Source organism: Tyto alba, unplaced genomic scaffold (genome assembly GCF_018691265.1).
Source record: "Tyto alba isolate M040663 unplaced genomic scaffold, T.alba_DEE_v4.0 Super-Scaffold_3, whole genome shotgun sequence".
Lineage (NCBI taxonomy): Eukaryota > Metazoa > Chordata > Aves > Strigiformes > Tytonidae > Tyto > Tyto alba.
In genome coordinates, this window is record NW_024881304.1 from 8,755,894 (window position 1) to 8,775,236 (window position 19,343).

The 19,343-nt window shown below is 41.2% G+C and overlaps 1 long non-coding RNA gene across 1 annotated transcript; it reads right to left on the reverse strand.

Annotated features, from left to right (window-relative positions):
* Positions 1-3,341: 3,341 nt before the first annotated feature.
* Positions 3,342-5,276, reverse strand: LOC116962070. Its single transcript, XR_004407353.2, has 2 exons — positions 4,852-5,276; positions 3,342-4,438 (listed from the first exon to the last, which is right to left on the reverse strand). It is a non-coding gene; the product is annotated as an uncharacterized LOC116962070 (long non-coding RNA).
* Positions 5,277-19,343: the final 14,067 nt, after the last annotated feature.

Genomic DNA, 19,343 nt, shown 5'->3' on the forward strand with positions numbered 1-19,343 from the left:
CTCTTGTTTTTACTAAGACCTGCAAAATTTATTTTGGAGATTGTCTCATCGTGAAAGGTGTCATGAATTCCACCCTCTGCCAGGCCAGATAGGAATTGCCTCAGGCTTTCATGATTGGGAAGAAAGTAGGAAGTATAGGATCTCTTGAGCAAATGGAGAATGCATTTATGATTTCAAGTGCTCTGGGACAAACAGAGCTGAGGTTGGGATCAGGGTCCCACCCTTTCGAGTGTAGCTACAGCTTGTAACTTCTCTAAGTGTCAATGTTAGAGTAAATAAATGCCATGTTGTAAGTATTAGGGAGAGATATGAAAGCAGAGGCTTAAGAAAGGTAAATTCTTCTTAGTGCAGGGAAATTGCAAGGGATCCCAGGACTCTGAGATATCTTCTAGGTCACCAATTCAGTCCATACTAATACAGCACTTTATCATTGCTTCCCACAAAATAATTCTGCTACGTATGTACCATGCTGCTGCACAGCCCTCAGAAACCTGCTGGGGCCATCACTGTGCGCTTGAAAGTAAATGTCTCACATCAGTGACCACTGCCTGTGAGAACCCACTTCCTCAGTGGCCCCTTGATCAGCTGCCTCAGTGGATGCCAGAGGACAGCTTCTGTTCCTCAGAAATGTGGGTCTACCCATTCCTTGTTCCTTCTGCTTCAAACTAAACTAATGCAAAGAAGAATGTTGAGGGTCCATGTGAGGCGTTACTCAGGAACAGGACCACACCATAAGTTCTCATCTGCATTAGCTAACTCCTGGGACAAACCCCAAGACAGTCCCTTCAGATCAGCTTGATGTGCATGCGCTGGCAAAGCATCATGAATGCTTAGGCAACTGTTATCAGATCTCTGTTTATAAATACAAGATTTCAAATTTGGCTTGAGTGCTTAAACTCACTAGCAGGCAGGCTTCCCCCCCAGCCCAACAAAAACACAATAACAACCACCACGAACAATCACTGTTTCACCTCTCCCACATTAGCTATTAATAATGTTAATTTACTTCCTTTGAGAGATACCGTATGCTCCCCTTCCTGATCCCTCTACAGGCATAAGAAAAAAACTAAGGAAATTAGAGAGACTCCATAACACTGATGGCAACATCCAGTGTCTTATCAGGCTTCCTGTTGTTGGGAGTATTGTTTTCCTTTAAAGATTAATATTTACAATGGTTACTTAGTTATCTTAGTTCATTTGGTGACCATTAAAGATTCCAGCCCTGAATGCGATGAATGAACCTCCTTTTATTTGTCCTTGATGACTTATTTGTCTTGTGCCTCATCTGGCTGAAAATCAAGGAAAATAATTATTGGGTTGGGCTTTTACTGCCATTTCATATGAGGGCTCAAAGTGCATGTTTCTGTTTGTTTTAGAATGGGAGCCCTTACCCACCATTTCTGCTGATGTATGCATATCTAAGGATATGTTTTGTGATTAGAAGCAAAGTTAAAATAGGTATTTTCCTCTATTTTTCTTAAGTTGCATGCCTGGTTTTAGTGCTCCTTGGGGAGACAGTGAGGATATTTCACATTTCATCCAGAATTGCAGCAGCAGCCATATAGGCTCACCAAAGCGGTCTTTGGTGGGACAGAAAAGGCAGTGTGTGCCTGGCAGCTGTGCACAGACTGAAGAAGTAACAGTCCAGTCCAGGGCCTGTGTGTCAGCTGAAGTTCAGAGGGGTTTCTCAGCAAGGGTAAAAGACAGTCATTTTGCTCTTGTATTTTTTAATAAAAGCCCAAAGGCACAGCAGGGAGCAGTCACTCTGTGTGACACAGATGGGGATCTCAATCCAGCTGCCTGCTTCCAGAGCTACAGAAGTAATTTCTAGGCAAGAAGGATTTTCAAGTCATCTCGAGTAATCTTTGTCCCTGCTAAATAGGAGCACAAAAATGTTCTTGCACTCACAGGGGTATTAGACCCAGTGCTGGAGAACAACACCAGAGACAAACATGGTCCACATTACAAATTGTTGCATTCTAAATTTGTGCCAGGTGCAGCATTACAGCAGGGATGAACATGGGTGCATGAGTGGTTTTCAACCCGTCTTATTTTCCTCCTCAGCAAAGACTAAAGATGCACCTTACCTTCCCTGGAAGTGGAAGCTTCTATCATATCATTGTCAATCACCCTTAAAATGGATTTGTTTCCATCTCTGTGAGTGCAGCTCCCACAAGAGCACTTCTGATGGTAACCCCCGTGCTGGCCACCTCTCCACACATCCTTTCTACCCCAACCCTTTGGTATTTTCTCAAGTAAAGTCCTCTGGACCACAGAGGCCAGGATTACAGTCAGGTCTGTTTGCAGCCCGGAGGAGTGGAGGACTTGGTGTGGAGTGATGTGATAATCATTTTTGCAGCGTGTCTGCATGCTCTGTGTGGGTACTGCCAGACCTTTGCAAGCAAGCCCATTCTCAGACGCGGTTGGCTTCTAGAGAAGGGATAATTTATAATCATGACATTTTTAAGGTTTCTCTCTTTCTCCCTCTTCCCCCTCCCAGTGTTTGCCCTCATCCCAACTGGTGAATATGGAACAGACCAACCCAGCTTTTATAGGGGGAGGCTGGTTTTCTGATTTCTTTGCAGACTGCTGTCTCATTCTGAAACTGCATATTTGATGTGCTTTTATAATGAATTCATTTGCACCGTGACAGATGTTTCTGATATGATAAGAAACATGGCCTAGGGGCCAGTGGCGCTGTAGAGCCACTCATGTTCCTCACCTGAATTGCAAATGAGATACTGCTTTCTTATCTGTTAAAAAACATGAGCAACTGCACATATAAATAATACACCACCAACTGCCAGCTGTTTGTGCCAATGACATACTTCTTAAGAGAATAGCTCCCCCCCATCATCTGTTCTTTTCCCTCTTGCAGAAAATCTGGAGCTCTTTCGCAAGGGCAGCAGAATAGGTTTTTTTCCTCTTTAAGATGCAGACAGAGCAGTTACTTTAAAATAATTATGTATGAGCAAAACCAGCTTCTATATTTATGATACAGGTAGTACCTGATTTTTTTTTTTTTTTTTTTTTTTTTTGTACTTCCTTGTCCTTTTTCTGCATATCTCTCTGGACACAAAAGAGAAACCGTCAGTGCTGCCTTCTGTTTCTTGGCGAATCCTTTTTGAAGATCACTGTCTTTCAGTGGTTCTAGTTCTGAATGTTATGGAAGAAAGTTTCTTACTGTTTAAAAATAAATTTTTCTTTTTTTCGAAAATGTGAAAGAGAACAGTAAATTATTTTTGTCTTATGGTTTGTAAAAGTTTGGGGTTTAGATACCTTGAATTTAGAGTGAAGGTAAAACCACCTCTAGAGTCCCAGACACAAACAAGCAGGCCTGCTCACTTGGTAACCTTTACTATCAAGTCTTGCAATCAACAGAACTTAAAAATGCTACCAGGTGAACTTGTTCTGGTAATTGATCTGATCAATAGTTTATTAGGGTAAAACTGAGAAACACTTTTTAGCATTTTGCCAGCTTCAAGCAGAGAAGTATTTCTGTTACAGATGACCTTCTGGGAGAACTTGACTGTGGGGACATGATTCACTGGCAGCCTGCTGGTGACAGCCTTGTTTCTATTGTTCTAAAACTCTGGTTTCACATTTCTCCTGTTAGATAAGCTGCAACCATTAACTACACAGTGAGCTACAAATAAAGTGTGATGTAAGAATTAAGCTCATTATCTGATTGGCAGCGTGGGGCCACTCTTCCAGGTTAAGGGTTTGAGCAGATTTCTTTTTTTTTAACAAAACTTTGCCTTTTATTACACTTCTCAAAGCATTGTCCTCCCAAAAGATAAAGCATGCTTTTGGAAGCTGCAGTGTGTATATATAGTGTAAACTATAAATAGTCTGGAGCTAGTTCGGCACAGTACCAGTGTGCAGAGATATTAAGGACAGATTCTGATCTTTATGGCTACACTGGGGCTACTGAGAAACACCAGTCTAAAGCAGTGGCTTCCAAATGTAATTCGGTATGTTCAGATTCGCACCAAGATCAGAATCTGGCTGGGGATTTTAGGTGTGTTTTGAGGAAGAAAGGAGTTTGGTAGCCTCAGCTCAATCTTGGTTTTAGTCGGAGATTACATATCAGTTTCTGGAACTGTTATTTGGGACTCGTACCAAGGCAAATGAATTCACTCTTAAATGAGGAATGGCTTGATTATCGTGCTAGCTGAAAAATAGGTCTATATACTCCCACTGCTCAGCTGCTGTAAATGGGTGTACATAAGGATTTAGAAATGGTTGCTATTCAGCTTCTTCTGATGGTAAGATGACTTTCAGCAACTGAATGATTTATGATAATGTTGATATTCACGCAGGCTATTCAACTGCCAGGATGAAAACCACAATGGCTGATCAGCTTCTTTTTCTTCAGGCATAAGCTGGTTACAGGCTGACATTGGAAACAAGTTCTCCAGCTGAGGTGTTATCTTTCCTGTTACAACAGAGTGGGGGCCGTGGGGAGAGGGAGAAGAAGAAAAGTACCTGTTTATAATGGGTTATCGACCGCGTGTTATCTCTTCTCTTGTAAAATCTTAATGGGACAAAGCATGATAGTATTACTAAGGGCATATGAGGCAGGGTCAATGCCAGGGAATTAACCTTACTTAGCAAATTTGTGATAAATATAATAGATTTCTTGTTTCCACAAGGAATTTTACAGCAGCTTGTGGTCATGCATTAAACTCGCTGCCCTCCGTTGCATCTTCTCTTACATTTGGACAGCAAGGAGGACTATTTGCATCATTTGCATGTGCCCTTTAACTTCAGTGCAGTTTCAAGGCCTAATTCTGGGTGCCTAAATCTTCTTTTAAGTCCATATCGAAGAGAATGAGTCAGACCACTTACTGAGTGATGCCTGAGGTGGAGGAGGTGAAGGCTGCAGAGCCTTGGTGGTATGTGGCAGATGGCTGTGTGATCAGCCCTGCCAAAGCATTTTGGGTTTAGTTCTGTGGCAACTTGCTCTGCAGTGGATTGCAGGATTCAGCAGAACAGCTTTCATTCATGCTAGTGAATTCCTGGTGCCTTTCGGAGTATTTGCTTGAGGTCTGTGGTGATCTTGGAGATAACTGAAGGCATGTAGTATCCTTCTGAGGATGATCCATTCTGTAAGATTTACACTTAAATGCATCAGACTTTCTGGTCACCTTTACCAGACAGTTCATTCAATAAACATCAGCCACTCTTGTGGCAGGTCTTGACTCCTACTTGTACTTAGTCTCTCATATGCTGTCCTGACAGCTCTCAGAGGCTGTAGCAAAGGGGCAGGAGAGGCAAGAACAACCCATTTTGTAGACTCCTTCCAGCTCTTGAAACACTGCATGGGGACACTGCAAGTGGGCCATGCTGAGATGCACTGCAGTGCAGGGCCCATTGTAGACACTGGGAAACAGAGCACGTCTTAAAGCTGTCTTCAAGGTGCTCTAGTTCATGCCAGAGAAAAGGAAGGGATATGCAAGGATCCAAAAATCACTTTGTCCCTCTAAAACTGCTGTGTGTGCCTTTCTGTCATTGCTACGTATATCAAGTAAGATAGCTGGGAACAGAGAACTGCCCTTCCACAGATACGTTGATGCTCCCAGATCAGTGACACACAAATCTGGAAATTAATAACACACAAAATGTAAAAGCATACCAGTGAAGCTCACACAAATCCTATTGCTGTGAGCTCCTTTCACACCCAGTGGGCACAGCCAGGCATTAGCCAGGGGCAAGGGGAGTCCCCGGTGGTCTTCCCAAGGGGTGACTGAGCCCACTCAGCAGTCTCTGCCACCCTCTTGGGTTTAGCTCTAGCTGTGCCTGTCCCTGTCTGCATGTCAATCCACATCCCCAGTCTCTGTTCCTTCTTCTGCAAAGATGCATTTCTTGAAACAACAGGAGCTGGCCAGATATAATCCCAGCCTTCCTTTCCAATTCTGCACCCTCACATGGTAAATGTCTTGTGTCATTCCACTGACTGTTTATTCTGGTGGTTCTGCTTGTTAGCAACAGCCCTGGAGTTCAAATTTACAGGTGACCACCTTCTACTCCTTAGGCTTAGCTCTGATGGTGACTGTGGAAACATCTCCCCCTGTCTTCAGTTTGCTCCAGGCAGAGAAGGGAGTTTCTGTGATGGGCATAGCTCTGTTTGGGAAAAGTCTCAGACTTGTCTAGATAAAGAATTTGTGAAATACTTTGTGAATGAACAATGGCACAAACATGTGACTCCAAGTCACTGGACAGAAATCTATTTTAAAAAGCAAGTCTGAAAGATTATCTGATGTTAGAAAGCACTTAATTTAGAGAAGTCCCCATCTCATGAGTGTCATGTCATAAGGCAATATTGCAGTTCCTCAAGGGTAGTGCACAGAAATAAGTTCTGCTTTTGTGTGACAAATGGATAACGCTACGCTGAATGTAAATGTGTTCAGATCAGATACAGGTTCAAATACCCATGGTCTGTAGTATCTCTCTCTTCCCCACCCCAGCCCCCGGCATCACTGGGATGTTCTGTTGATTCGTATTGTCTTGTGCAATACTGATTTCAGGTTCCCTGGTCTTGTTTTGGCATTCATGACATTTAGCACCTTCAAAGAAATTTGTCTTAATTTCATCAGCCTCCAAGTTTGTAGGATCATTGTAATTTCCAAGATGTGGATAAAATGTTTATATCTTTGGGATTGAAGATTTAGTGTCTCAGATTCAATCCGTTATCATCATATAATATAGTTAAGCTTCTTTTGAGAATTGGCAGAGTAAGACTCTGCTCTCATGTAGAAGCCTAGTTGCACTCCTTTTCCATGGTTTAGGGAATAATATGCCAATGAAGGACAAGAAATAACAAACTCTGGTGAATTATTCCATTTGCATTCTTGGTATTTTTTCAAAGAGTTCATCTCCTTCTTTCAAGGACTACATGGAATTTTCAATTTCACAAATTGTGAAATTTGTCTAGATCCTTTCCCTCTGACAGGTATAGGATCACACAGGAGGCCCTGTGAACTTTCTGACAGTCATTCTTACTCAGAATTACAGATTTTTTAGTGAATTCCCTTACTACTTTGCAAGATTCTTTCACCAGATGTTTTTTCCCCTCTGTGTAGTTCGTATGGTTAATGGTCACAGATTCAGAACTGGTATATGAGTAAAATAAGCAAACATGATTATCTTTCCTGTAATAAATTGAGCAGAATGGGTCCCTTAGCATCATTTTGTCTACAGTCCTTGGCAGTGGGTGCCTTACCATGACATGCCAGCTCCACTCTCATTCCTCTGGGAGGGCTGTCGGAGTGGCCAGTGGCGTTCACTTTAGACTTTCTCTTCATCCTTTGCTTTGCAGCTGCTATGTGGTTGCATGCAAGGTTTCTCTTTTTTCAAAAGCACCAATCCACCCTTCCCCAAATAATTATTGTTTAAAGTAGGCCTTCTGGTACCCTGAAGTCTAAAACACATCCATTGAAGGCATCTGCTGGAGTATTGTCTGTGCTGACAACGGTAGGACAGACCTGTGGGCATTGAATGACATGAACCACTATGATTATATGTGTCTTTGAAAGCTATGATGGAGATATAGCTGAACTCCACTCCCTTATCATTTCATATTCACCTTTTCTAAAAAATATTTGCAAGTGTCATATTCTAGTGGATCAATAAAGCATATGACCTTGCTACTAGAAAGATCCTGAATATATCTTTGACGAGATTGAATCTATCACTTTCCAACACTTCCACGTGCTGTTTGATTTCTTTGGATGAGCAGGAAGAGCCCAAACATTAGCTGGACGGTCTTGTAATCTTCAAGAGAAGAACATCTATTCCATGCTACAAGGGTCTTTCTTAAAAAGCCCCTTTGTATTTTCTTGGATATTTTACAAAGGTTGCACCTGTACATGAGAACTTCCTCCAGATGTGAAATATGTACTTCAAAGTGTGCTTCCATATAGCACTGAAATAGGAGCATTTGATAAATCAAAATGGGAGTATAACCTGGTTATACAGGTGCCATGTAGCTACAATGGCTATGATGCAGTTAATTTTTCAGCCATGAACCTTTGATAGCGGGCCTTTTCTTAAAAAAGAGGATTTATCTCCTGTACTGGTTAAAATCTTTTCAGTTGTCTACCTGCATTTTTATTTCTTATTTTTTTTACTAAATTATATCTAGTTTACGCAGAGTTGGGGACTACCAATACTACTTTAACGTGCTTTACCAGAATGAATAAGACTTTTTTTTTTTTTTTAATTTTGGTATCTCTTTTCCATTTAACAGTACAGTTTTTCCTTTATGTATAACATTATCCATGAAGATGCACGTTTTCTAACAATGAGGTTGGATTAGTATCTGCAGATTTGGGATCTGTCCAATGCTCCATCCTCTCTGGCAAAATTTCTAATTCCATCCTACTTAAAGCAAATCCAAATATTAAAAAAAAAAAAAAAAAAAAAAAAAAAGGCAAAATCTAACCACAACTAGACAGCTCCCCACAAACCTGACATCTCCTGTCCATCTAACCCCTGAAAGTGGTGGAGTCTCAGGCAGCTATTTTTCAGAGTATGCTTAACGCTGTAGCAATAACCACACCAGATTCTCAAGACTGATCACTTTGACATCTCCACCAGTTTTCCTTTTCATCATGGCACAAGAGAAGGTGGAAGGCAGACTTGGCCTTGGTGCACTTTTATAAGAACAGTGTGTCAACAAAAGACAGGAAAAAAGAGAAAACCATTTGCAATTCAGTACGGAACAGCAACCCTTCTGAAAATGCTGTACAGTAGCAAACAAGTGATGGAATCATGCAAATCATTACAGGCTCAAACAGGAACTTCTCCTTGCTGATAATGTGCTCTGGCATTCATCGACTTTCATTCTAACGAAGCATGACTTAGTTTTCCTCATTTTCTGGCCTGTTCTGCCAGGCTGTGGGGCTTTGCCCTCATATTTGAGGGAAAGAGAAGCCCTGATACTGGCTTCAGTGGTTGCCTTTCATGCTGAAACATTTTCAGCCTAATCTCTTTTATTGGCAGCAACCAAAGTCAGATGCTTAAACCTCATATGGAGATGGAATAACTGCAAAAAGGGGGTTGTATCCAACTGCCTCGTGTGCTCACACGTGCTTGAGTGGTACAAAGCCACAGACCCCAAATGTCTTTCTCCTCTGTCTCTTCTACTGGTCTTCAGTACCTTGACTGTCCTCAGCTACATGGATGGTGGTGGGCCCTTTCATACACCTGTATTAACTGGCTCTCCTTGGACACGAGATTTATATTCTGTGTTTTCCCAAGGCAGGTATGAAGGCTGGCTGCTCCCAGGTCCTGCCACTACTGCTGAGCTTCCACTTTACATTCCCCAAATTCCAGCCTGCTATGTCTAGGCAGATATCTCTTGGCTGTTTAAATTGGAAAACAGTAACATTGAAACATACTGAGGTCAAATAGAAAATCAAACTGCTCCTCTAGGCTTGGAGTAAGAGAGTACCAGATGAGGGAGATTCTGTGGGCAGCGAAGCTAAAGGAACAGGTCTTTAATGCAGGAGTAGAACCACCTCTACAGAGATATGTAGACTGAACAGAGAAATGATGTGAGAATAGGAGGAACATGTTGTTGAAAAATTCCCAATTATTTTAACTCCAGGGAAATTCCAAAGCAGGACTAGCTGTAGCACATCCATGCTGCAAATGTTCTAAAAGATTAGCATTTTTAGTAGTGTTTTCAAGACCTGTTCAAATCACTTTGACATCGTTTGGTTGTTTGTTTGGTGGTTTGGGTTTTTTTTTGTTTGTTTGTTTGTTTGTTTGTTTGTTTGTTTTTTACCCACCCTTTTACCAGTGAGCAAAGATGATAAAGCACAGTTAGAAATCTGAATTTTAAAATTTTCACTAACCGAACATTCTCGATGACCTTAGAAAGACAAACTGATGTGCAGAAAATCAGCTATGAGAGTTCCGCCAATTGCATGTGTGTGTGAGGCAGTGAGGATGCGTGGTGTGGTAGATAAAACAATGTTACTGTATAAGGAGTGATTTGAGTATAGTAACTGTTATAGCTGAAGGATCGTGATATGCAAGTAGAAAAAACAATGATGCTTCCAGACTCTGCAGAGAAGCAAAATCCTTGCTTCATCCAGACACAGCTAAACTTTTCAGCCAAGTGCTTAAAGCCATGCCAGGTCAGTTGGGATATAATTGTCTCTAACCAGAACAGTCAAAAGTTAGAGAGTTCACTATCTGCTGTCTGAGTGGCACCCAGAAATTCTTTCCAGACTTACAAACAAGCAAAGAGACAAGTTTGAACCTGAACTTCAGTGTAATCATGCCACTCAGGAGCATAAACAAACAGCATCAACTGGAAAATTATTCTTGAGGTGTCACTTTTGACTGATCAGACGAGAAGTTTCCAAAGTTAGGGTCACGACCCTGAGAAGTGCTGATGGAAGAGAGGTCACGAGCCCGGAAATGAGGTTGCAAGCCGACAAGTTTGGGAACTGCTGATATGGACAGATGAGTGGTCACGTCAAGGGAGTCCCCTTGGAATATCCTTTTTCCCTTCTCCTGCCTCAGAAACAGTAACTTGAACAAGTTTTAAAGCTGACAAGACTTGCCTGTTTATAGCCTGCTGCTGTATTTTTAAACGTAGATCTTTGAAAATGAGCCCCAGAAGATTAGGGAGATGGGAACAAGGAAAGCTCTGGGGCGAAGAATGTGGGACAAGGAGAAGAGGAAGAGAGGCAGGTCTGTGGGAAACAGGATCTGCCAAGCAAAAATAAGATTCAACAGTGTCGATGGGAAGAGATGGAGGATTCTTAGTGAAGTTTTAGAGTGTAACTTAGAATGTCAAATTCCTCTCCCAAGAGGTTTGAGGAACATGCTTGTGCTTCTCCTCTGTGAGAAGCCCCTGGTGCTGAGCAGGGTACTTTGGTGTGGAAGCTAACCTACCTTTTGGTGGAATTAAAGTGTGGCCAGAGTAAGGTCTGTACAGCTAATGTATACCCAGAAATAAGGTAGTTGTCTTTGAGTGAGTCTCCAAATGGCCTCCTTTACTGTCCTTGTGTTTCAAAAGCTACCAAAGCTAGGCCCTGAATTTACATGTGTTAAGAGTAAACCATTGTTATTTGAAACTTTTGTGGTTTACTTTATAATACTCATGCGATGAAAAAAAAGTGGAAAATGCAAGCAGACCCAAAAATTAGTGTAGCTTATGCTACTAATTTTGTATCTTGTCGTTATTATGAAAAACATTTTAAGTTTCAGCACTGCTTGATAAAGGCCTCCAAATGTTGAATATTGGAGATTTTTCTTGTCAGTAGTCATAAGCCATTGCTAGTGATATAAATGTTCAGCCCAGACCAGGGTCTCACAGTGCCTCTTGTTGCTGACGGGGGCCCTATTTCTCAGAAAGCCCCACAGAACCACCTTGTGAGCATGGGATTGCTGTCACACCTCCTGTGTTGGGGTCTCTGCAGTACAAGTCTCCTTGTAGCCAAGCCTCTGAGGTTTGTGGAAACCTGCCGAACTGTCCTCTGGAAATCACAGAAAATAAAAAGTGCCAGTAAGTCAGGTGGACTTTTATAATACCAAACTGCCATCATTATAAGAGGAGCGTCAGCACCATGAAATGGATGTCTTGAACAATCCCAGGGCATGAGGGAGACAAGCAATAGATTTGGGGCAATTAGGAGGGAGTATAGAAATAGCACAGGTTCAAGTCAGGAGTGGGAAATGGGCCTGGAGGTTGATAAGCCAACACAGACCATTATTGAAAAGCAAACATTAGGTCCGTGTGGTGCAATACCTAGCTGTGGCTACATGTTAGGTACAACGCAGAGGTAAAGTCAACACCACTGTGTGGTATTTATTTAATAGTGTTATGTTGGGAGGTGTTCACAGACAGGGAGGTTTTTGCAGCCAGCGGGTTTCCTGGGTACTGACTTTCAGGCTCAAAGATGGAGGAACTGGTCCTGCTCCAGTGCAGAGCAAGGTGCTGTGAGCCAGTTCTGGCCAAAGGGCAAGGCAGAACCAAGTTGCCTGTTTGCCCCAATTACAGCTACAGGGACTAAAATATTGACCCAGGGATGCTAGAGAGAGGAGAAGCCAGGAGATGGTGTTGTGAGCAAGGAGAGGTAGGGTTTCTTGAGCCTTAAACCCACTTGTGGAGCAGACCTAGGGATTTCTAAGTAAGGGAACTTTGCTGCTGCTTGTTTATAGCACGATAAAGACCTTGTAAACCTTTTTATGACTAAATGATTTTATGCCAAGCCTGTACAGCTTCAAATAACAGCTAATTGGTCAAGCAAGTGATACCTTATCTTTGGGCATATATGTCAAGGACCCTGGGAGCTTTGCTCTTGAAGGCACCTAATTTTGCAGGATGATCCAGATTGAATTTGTAGGAAGATTCAGTTAAGGCTTTTATGTATGTATCTCTTAAATGCAAGCCATAGAGATTGTTCACAGATGTGCTTCAGGCATGACCAGTTTGGTGCAGAACCAGACCATATATCCAGTTCTGGTGATCCAGCATGGACCAGTCTCCACAAGTTTCTCTTCAGGGTTTAAACCAAGCTTTTTGTTTGTTTGAGAAATTCAAGGTTTTATTTTCACAATTACCTTTAGTTTTGGAGCTGCCCTTAAGGCTACTTGGAATCCATCGAAACATGCTGAACTCTAAATCAGAGAGTTTTGTATTTCATGTAAAATGCACAGAAATCAAGTATGAGGTTTCTGCTCCAATCATGTGGAAGTTTGTTTTAACTTCCAAAGCATATTGTGGTTTTCTTTTAAGAAATTGATAACTTCTGTTTAATGCGGAGCTCGGAATTTATAATTTCAGGCATGCTGGTTTTTCACGTCAAAGCATCTGACTTCAGTTTCTGAATAATTTCCCCAAATACCTTTTTCCAGTCTGCAAAACAACCCTTGGGAAAAAAGTACAGATCTCATCATGGTGCTTGAAATTGTCGTAATTTTCACATGTAACTGGTGATCATAGAAAGTAAAGAAAGGGTCTAGAGGCACGTTACAGGATATTGATAGCTAGCTTGTGTCATGGCTCAAGTGATTGATGGCTTTAGTACGGTAATAATCTATCCCTATAGCTGACTCAATCCATCTCTTTAGGTACACTTAATCTCCAAAGTAGTTCTGTTAGTAGATTTTGTTTTGGTTTTGCATTGATACCATTTGTAAACATCTCAAAGTATAAGGTATCCTCTTTACAGAGAAATTTTTCTGGAGAACTGACAGGAATTTTACATTCTCACATGCAGTCTAACCATTCTCATTCTTAATTTTTCCTGTTACTGCTGATTATAGATATCATCTCATAATGGCACCCTTAAAATAAACTGTTATCAGATTCACATGTCAGTTGTCAATACATAATGTCAGGGCTCATTCCTGTCCTCCTAATGGAACTCCTAGATACCAAAGGGAACTTTTCATGGACAGAAAAAAAAAACAAACTGTGTTCAACCTATAAAAAAATCTGTAAGTCTTCAGAATAAGACCTTTACCCAAAATGTAATGGTCCAGTTGAAAGCCAGGCATGATAAAATTGCCAGATAAAACATAAGAAAAAAATTCAATAAGGGGCTCTCCTCGCTATGGGCTATTACGGAGCAGAGCCGTAGAAACAGGTCAATTCACTTAATGAAGTGCCTTTAGATTATAAGTTTTCGGTTTGTAGACAGCTGACTTCTTTTTTATTTCAATATTAACAGAACTTCTCCTAAGGAGCTGTGACCTTTAATCTCATTATGTATGGATTTGTGTATGTGAATGTGACACACGAATTTGTTACCAAGATACTATTTGAAGCAAACATCCTAGGGCCTTCCAAGTTGGCAAGTTGCTGCTGATTTCTGAGTCATCTCAGCCCAAAATATTGTTTTGTATTTTTATAATATTTTGGGCTGTAGAGGGAACATCACCCGTCTTATCTGACTGATGCTATCGGGTGCTTTCCATTAGTTTCTTAATGTATATCCTAGAGACAGCCAGACACACACATAAGTCTGGGTACGAATGGCACTGAAATTAAGCAGGATTTGTTTTAGTTTATTGGAAAGGTGGAGCAGCTCAGCTAACTACAGCAACTGATCTATAGCAGGATAAGGCCTTGACAAGTTCTTTCAAGCTTATTTGCATCATCTCATTTGTTAGTTTCCTCATCTCCCTTCTCCTTTCCTCTTCCCTATATATTGCCATCTTTTCTTAGTTTATACAAACACATACTGCTATATATAGATGTTTCTGCTGCAGCTGGCCATTGTGGAATGGGGCAGAGTCATGGCAGATCCAGGCATGGACAGTATTCTCAACACAAAGACCACTTGTGAAATGGCCTGGGTGGGGTCTAACATGTGTCATGGTTTCTGCTGCATTGTTATTCCCTTGTTTCTAATTTTATATAATAGTGACTGCTAATTAATATCCTGTTAGATAGTTCTGAGAGTTATCCTGGAACATGGCCTTTAATAATAGGATTAATAAATGACAGGGGAGTCACTTCCTGTCCCGCAGTCCTTCAAAGAATACTTTAACAATGCACAAGATTTCTTGGTGCTGCATAATATTTATTCCTGAATTCTAGCTGTAGCTGAGGCTTTCTTTTTCATCCTGCTGGAGTTGCTGAGACTGTTTCATTTGACAGGGGAGTATGTTCAGAGAAGGAATACTAAAATATGTTGAACGAAAGTATATTTAAAGTATTTCCATCCAATATGAAACATGATTTCTCAAGATCTTAAAGTGTCTGTAGTGTAGCCAGCTGCAATATTAATGGCACTTCACGTAAAAAAAGTACCAGAGCCCTGTAACTCTCATATAATAAATGAATTGTAGATACTACTCTCAGCACAGATAATTAGCAGGATTTATACTGCGTTCTCATAAAGAATGAGTCAGTTCTCCTACACTCAGAGCACGTGGGAAATTCTCACAGAAAATGCAGCTGAGTGCCCTTAATTATTATCATTTCATTTAGGTATTTTTTGTTGTTGATGACAATATCATCATAAATAATGCAATTTATGAAATTTCATACCTTCATGCCAGCGAATCCAAGCTTTGTAAAGGAAGATTATGGCTGAACATTGCAGTTTTAGATTAGCATAAGTTAAAAAAAAAAAATCTTTTCATAAACATAAATTTTTTGTAGAGCAAATGTTTACTGAGAAGTACTTTACTTTTAGTTTCCAGCAATCAGAAAGTGAAATTCTTACACATGTTTACAAGCAGGGGCAGCTGAACTTCAGGAAGTCACATGATTTCCAGTAGCACCCCATATATAGACATTTATATGCTGAAAGCAATGAAAAAAACTTACAAGTCTCCTGAAGCTGACATGTATTATCTCTATGTAGCCATGCTCCCACGTGTATGGCATAAGGCTCCTTCCCCCTTTGTTCCAAGAATTTATATCACTAGATATTTCGGAGAAGTCACAGTCCTGAAATGAACGTGTCATAGCTGATACAGGCAGGACTTTTCTTTGGAAGCTCACATCAACTGTATCCAGTAGAAAGAAAAGTATAACACCTTGTGTACCTGAATGTTAATAGCTAAGTAAGTAAGCAAATCTCAGGTAAATAACAGTGTAACAGAAAGAACAACTTTATTATAATCGGAAAAGTAGAATCTAGGAAAGGAAGGGTCTACTGTTAGCTAATAACTCTTAGATGTGCATTTTCTGCCAACTCTTCACCTCCTGTTATTCCCAAATTACTACAAGCTTTGCTTCTTCCATCTCCCGTAGAGGATTATATAGCTAAGAAGACATATCCTGAAATAATGTGATATGTGTTTAATTCCTCAGGTCTGAGATGTCCCTGGTGCTTCATCTGACTCTTCCTAGATATCTCTGAGCCGGATCCTGCATCCTAAGGTGTGTACGCTCTCTTTCTCTCTGGATACCCGTGAATGCAGTGTGGAGAAGGTGTTTGTGCAGCTCAGTGTGATTTATCTCTTTGCTGACTCCCTGGGCTATGGTTAAAAGGGAGTTCAGAAACTGAACAGAATCATTATACTAGATATGGTCCAAAAGTTCTGTGTGTTTTCCCTCCAGAGAAAGACGCTGAGCTAAGTCGCAATAAAAGCAATTGTGGGATTTTTGGAAGGGAGTAGATGGCATAGGGAGAAAGCAATGTGTTGCAAGTGGGTAGATCCAGCCCATGGGTACCATATGTTTTGAAATCCTTGCGGTCTGGATAGTGACCAGCCAGTTTTTTTTTTTTAGCCTGAGGCTCCCAGCTCCACCCTACTGAGAAAGGAGTTCCTGCTGCTATAGAGCCCAAAAAGTGCCTTAGCACCCTAGAGCCCTTCTGTTGCTTGTTGACATAAGTACAAATAGAGCACCTTTGCAACAGGACATTGGAAAAAAGAGCCAGAGGTCACTGCTGCCCATACCCTGCTTTTCTGCAGGCTGCTCCTTTGAGACATTCCTGCATCATCAAACTTCACCAAAATCCATATTTCAAGTGCAGATTTCCTTCAGACAAACCTTGAGCTGATGAACTCTGTGAAGGAGGAAGCCTGGCCTGTGTAGAAGCATCAGCGTTGACTGCTGGATGTAGAATGAGATCTGAAATACAGGGGTCTGGAAGGTAGAACCTTGGTATTATGTGTCCTTTCTGTTCTTATAGTTAAGATACTAGTACAGTTGAGCTCCTTCTTTCACAGTACACCCCTGTGTTGACTACTAAAACTACTGTTTCAGAAAAGGTCTGCAGCCAGTTATCCAGATAATGAAGAAGGGCAAGGAGAGGGAGGAGGGAAGATTATCCACAGCTAATATAAAACATGTGCCAATGAGACAGTGACTAGACAGTGTGTTCGCCTTTTAAAATGTGGTAAGTGCATCTTCTTAGAGCATAGGGATAACCTTAGGCACCAGGAAACTGTCAGCAGGTATGAGTCTGGCTGTGATGCAGCCAAAGCTGCAGGAGGAAGACAGAGTGGGTCAATCCATGGCCCAGGTAATCCGTCCATGGGTAATCAAACACCATGTCCAAGGCATGATTTGACTGTTTTCTTTGTTAAAGTATGCCTTGTCAATCTGATGTAATCAAAACTCCCACCACTTACATTGATGTTCTTCCTAATTCTAATTAGTAACTGGACTAGGAGATGAACTTAAGATCAGATGAGCCATATAATGTAATATATAATGTAGGGAGTTTTACATAAAATACAAGGATAACATTGACAAGGAAGCAGAGAGACTGTATGAAATGCTGTACAGTGCATAGCAATGCAGCTCATGGTCATCTTCTGAAGATTGCTTGACTTTGGAAAAGGTTTATCTTCCTATAAGTAGAGAGATTCCTCTGTTGTGACATAATCTCACTTATTATCTTCCATCTACTTTATTCTTTCTGTAGAAAATATATCTATAGAGAGAGAAAATACCCTCTGCTGACCCCTACATATCAAGAGACCTTAGTGCTGTGTGTCTTTCAAGACAGGCAACTTTCTACAAGTTGTTGGAGTTTCACAGTTCTCATTAAAATGGCTTGTTGGCTTTAGGATTTTAATCTGCAAAATGAAATCCCTCACCAGAGAGGAGATGCAGACCCTTCAAGAGGCACTCAGCAGTACCTCCTGGGTCAGTCCCTTTCTGTATAATCCAGCACTGTTAATGCCAGTGGAAATTTTACCCTTGATTTCAAACCTAATCAGGCCTGAGAACTGTGATCCTTTCTTTCCTTCATCCCTTTGGTCAGTTAAGGTGCTTACACTTACGTAAGGTGTGTGGAGCCTGTGTGATGGGAAGGCTTCATGCCACACATGGTGGGAGCTTTGCCCCAAAGTGCTGACAGTCTAATTTGAGATTTGGCGCAATAAGTGAAAGTAATAAACAAAAATTGGGAATAGGCACGGCAGAGGTCATGGCAGCGAGATCAAGGGTTGCTCTGATTTGGTAGGTGAATATCCTGATGGTTACACTGATTAGAGTGAGTCACCAGCTGGAGGCTGGAAGGAAGAAGCAGGGCATTAGAAGGATGTGGCTGTGGGGAGGCCTGGTGAGCAGAGATTAGAAGGACAGTTCATGCCCAGAGGACTAGAATAGCTTGTCCACTAGTTTCATTGTTTTAGGCATTTAAAACACAATGGGTTAATCACTAACAAAGATGCCCAAGGGAACAATGTTGTATCAGTTATCTTCCTGAGCATTTGACTGTTTTGGTTCTATTTATTCTAGACAAAAGAGCTTATTTGTGATGTTTCATCTTTAGTCTGAATGTCTCTAATTTGCACATCCATTTAATTTGGAAGGTTTCCACAAGATGCCAGTGAGACTTGTTTGATTAAAGTCATGACTTATAACCAAACGTCTTTCTCGCTCCATGTCGCTGACCACAGCTTTGGTTATGAATTGTGAAAGAATGTTAAAATCCAGTGTATTTTTCTCTTTGTGGGCTCTGTTTATTTTTATTTTTAACATTTTGATTGGACAATGAAAAATGTCAGTGATGCCAGTTGCAAGTCTTTAGGTACAAGTTTGCCTTTCAGCCATTGTGTGGGAGGGATTATTTGCTTTTAAAAACTGACAGATGTGGATTTTTAGTTCCTTTTAATAATCTCTGGAAAAAATATAGCTTTATATAAAAGCCTGCTGTATGAAAGATAAAAACAAGGCCAAACTGGGACAACATCTTTTCCATGTCTCACTAACTTTTTCAGAGAGCAGTAGCAACAAGCTGAGTGGAGGTTGGAGGAAGCAGCACTGTTGTTTCTGTTTACCTTGAATTCCTTTCATCAGTCCAGCGACTACATGTGTCCCGATGACACATTTCTGGGTCATGTGTCCCAGAAAGAAGGACTATATGGAGATAGACAGCATGGAAAGTATTCTAGCTAGAGACTAGTTACATTGACAGGTTCCACACGTGGTGTAAACTTGTATATTCTTCACGTGGACTTTATTAATAGCGCAAGACTGAGACAGGGGGAGCCAGTTACATTACTTTTTATGTAAATAAAACAACAGAAATACATTCATTCTTGTTTATTATCATATCAAACCTGAAAATAGCCTATTACCCTGTAAGGCAGCTTAGACCAGCACATGACACCATTAGGAAATGCAGAGCAGCACAACTCAGAGCACCGAGATTTCCCCAAGCCAGGCTGCGTGGCTGCAGGCAAGGAGTGAAGGCACGAGGGTGCAGCATGCAGCGTGCAGAACTGGAGAAAGAATAGGAGGCCCAGAGAAGTATTTAAAAAGCCATTCTCAAGCATAAGCAAACTGAATACTTCTTTTGGTTTTGGTCCAGTGGAAGCTTTGCAATGGAAGAGTGAGTTAGTTTTCTTCCTTGGCTCTGCTATCAGAAGGATCTTGCTGCCTTTCCCAGTCAGCTTTCTCC